Source organism: Oenanthe melanoleuca, chromosome 1A (genome assembly GCF_029582105.1).
Source record: "Oenanthe melanoleuca isolate GR-GAL-2019-014 chromosome 1A, OMel1.0, whole genome shotgun sequence".
Lineage (NCBI taxonomy): Eukaryota > Metazoa > Chordata > Aves > Passeriformes > Muscicapidae > Oenanthe > Oenanthe melanoleuca.
In genome coordinates this window covers 42,099,548-42,102,814 of record NC_079334.1, presented here as the reverse complement: position 1 = coordinate 42,102,814, position 3,267 = coordinate 42,099,548, and positions in this window count along the sequence as shown.

The following is a 3,267-nucleotide window of genomic DNA, read 5'->3' as shown; positions in this document are numbered from 1 at the left end:
CCGGCCCGGCCCGGCCGCGCGCACGTGACGCGCCGCCGCCACTCAGCGGCCGCGAGGGAGCGCGGCGCCTTCCGGGCCCGCCGGCCGGGCCGGGCTGAGGGCTGAGGGCAGCGGGCACCGCCGCCCGGCCCGGGGCCGCCCTGCCCCGCGCCCGCTCCCCCTGCGCCTCCTCTGGTGCTCCACAGCCGGGACGGGCGCGGCGCTCTCCTCTCCTTTCTGCCGCCCCCTTCGCCGGCTGTCCCGCACCCGCAGCGCAAAGCCTGCGGGCAGTCCTGCCTGGCACGAAGGGACGTGTGCCCCCGGCCCCGCTGCTTGTTAACCGAAGTACTGAAAAGTAGCTGAGGGGAATTTAGTTCATCTCTAGGAGCCCGTGCTGGAGACCTGTCGCTCTGTCTTGGGGCAGCACAGAAGGAGCCATCAGGTGTGTATGGCATGTAGCAGGTGGCATGTACACACTGTAAATTTCGGATCAACAATCCCTGACAAAGAGCCCACAAGTCAGGGCACAGAGCCCAGAGCCAGGGCTCGCTCAGTTCAGACTCTTTCCCCTGACAAGGCAGTCTTTCTCTGTTAATTTTGGAGTACTTGGTACGTGGTGGCACTGCATCAACAGAAACACTGAAGTTTTCTTCTCTTTCACTGCAGATCTGGTGGTTGAGCCACTCGTCTGCCAAGCTTAGAAAGGGTGCATCTGCTTCTCAAGGCCCTATCTGCCTGGCCAAAGGCTTCTGTATGCCTTTTCAAACTGTGTTAGTACAGTTTCCCTCAGCTTTTTCTTTCAAAGTTTCCAGTGAAGAAGAGTCCTGCATCATGTGTTTAAGCACGCTCTGAAGGTTGATTCACTTTTGCTAGCTCTTTTTCAGACTCATCTGTCTATAGGTTCTAAAAACAAAAAGATGGGTACTAGGTACTATACCTTCTTTAAAAATCGCTTCATTGTCACATAGTCAGCATTTTTAATCTGTGCTGTGGTCTAGATTAAGGCTCCACAGATAAAATGTGCATGCTGTAGGCATTGATGCTGATGATTCCTTCAGGTTCCTGGGGATTAGCAGGTTTTATGGGGTGCTATTCAGCTAGAGAACACAAGAAGTGCTGTAAGATGGCATATCAAATATCCAATCCAATGACCAAGCAAAAATTGAAGAATAAGGTGCGCACGTGGTAATTCTTCCTTCCCTGGTTCACCTTCCAGCCTCCAGAGTGCTGCAGCTCAGGAATTTCTAAAGTCATCTATGTTAATAAATGTGGGTGCCTGTGCTTTGTCAGTTTAAAGAACGCATGGGATTTAGTGCCCTGTTTGGGAAATGTGAAACAGCACTGTAACTGTTATGTGAACTGTGCTATGTAATGCTAGTCCAGCAAATACAAAGTCACTGTGGAGACACGTCATAAGCTAATGAGCTGGGACTAACAGCAGCTGGGCAAACAGAAAGGCTGCAGTTTTTCTTTCTTCTAGCAAGGAGGCTGAAAGAAACAGGGTAAAGGGTTTCTGTGAAACCAGGAAATAAGAGACAGGTAGTACCTACCAGGTACTCAGTAATCAGCTCTTGTTCCTCAATTGTAGGGCTCCAGGAGTATACAAAAATAGAAATAAATTCTTAGAGAAGAGCTTTTTCAAGAGGAAAGGAGTACTAGAGATCCAAATGAAGTGGCAACCAAAGATGTGGTTCTGTCAACGATTGCTTTAAATTATTTGAGCCCAAGCTTGCCGCAGGTTCTAAATTCTTGGGTTTTGCCTGTTTGCTGTTAGTGTTTGTAAAGGATGGAATTGCCTGAAAAGTTATGAGAGAAAAAGTAGTTTTCCTTGACAGACAGATGTCCTGAAAACACCCATCAATTCCTTGCTCCAGTTAATCATGTGTCCTGGGGACACTACTATTGTCACATTGTGGTAACAAGGATGTGTGGCTGAGATTGTGGAACTGTTTTTTTCAGTGGAAATTCATGCCTAGACTGGAAATATCAAAATTGTATAAAATCTGTCACTATATTCAGATCATCTTATTTGGCTGTCTGAGGTCATATCACTGCAGTTTCCACCAATATGAGAGCTCTAAAGTGCAGGAATGCAATCTTAACATCAGTTTTATATGAAACAAACCAGTACACATTGGTATTTTGTACCACCTTTTTGGCAAAAAGACGAACTGAAAGTCAAACATTTTCTCTAAAATGTTCTTTCTCAATATCACCTATATTTTCTTATTACAGTGATTGATATGTGACCAAGAAGAGACGTTGCATGGAAATTAACACAAGCAAGTAGAGATTTTATATCTAATGAAGATTCCCAAAATTCTGAATTTTGGTGTCCTTCAGATTCTTACTAAAGTGCTTTAAATCATTAAACTTCTATCCAAATCATAAAGACTGCCTGGACAAAAATAGGGATGTTTATATTTTAAGTAACTTTTCTTCTTTTTATTGGTAATATGTTTGAACTGGTTTTTTTACAGCAGATTTTGCATCTAATTAAGGCTGTGACTGTTTTGGTAAAGACAGCATATTGCAGTTTCCCAAGTTATAATAAGATTTCTTTAACTGAATAATAAATTACATATTTTAAAAGGAAATACCTCTAATAGATTTTGGTGCAGCATTTTTTGTGTGACTTCTGGGTCTTGTTTTTCAGTGTCTTTAATGCCTTTTTCTATACATTTACTTTTTCATTGATTTAACAATGTTCTATTCAAATACTTATGCTAGTTTATTAAATATTGTGGTTGTAAGCTCTGTGGAATCGTCAGTTCACTCTGTTCATAGCTGTGTAATGGTGTGCAATCATTTTCTCTTGTTGTGATGTTGCTGGCATGTCCCAGGTTTGACTATAATTGTCTCACAATGAAAAGGCATGTACTGTTTTACATACAGTTTCTATTATTGCATTTTGTACCTATCTTAAGGTGACACTTAAAACATTAAACACATTTCCAACAATGGAAGTGTAAACCCCTTTCTTTTTACCGGGCAATATTATAATTTCAGTTTCTGGCTGCAGACCTCCATTGCCTGTAGATGTCTATCCTGATGCTCTTCAAAACTTCAGTTTAGATTATGCTTTTCCCCATCAGCAAGGTCTTCAAAACTAACCATATTTTAAAGTAATTAAAGTTTGAGAGAGTCCATCAGCAAGATTAAATTTCTTCTTTATAGAGTAAAAATATAGTATCAAATTCTTCCTTCAGAAATACATGAAAACTTAATTTCTTCAACTCTGCTTCTAGTTATCTCCATTCCAACACACTCATAGGTAGCTAAACAAAG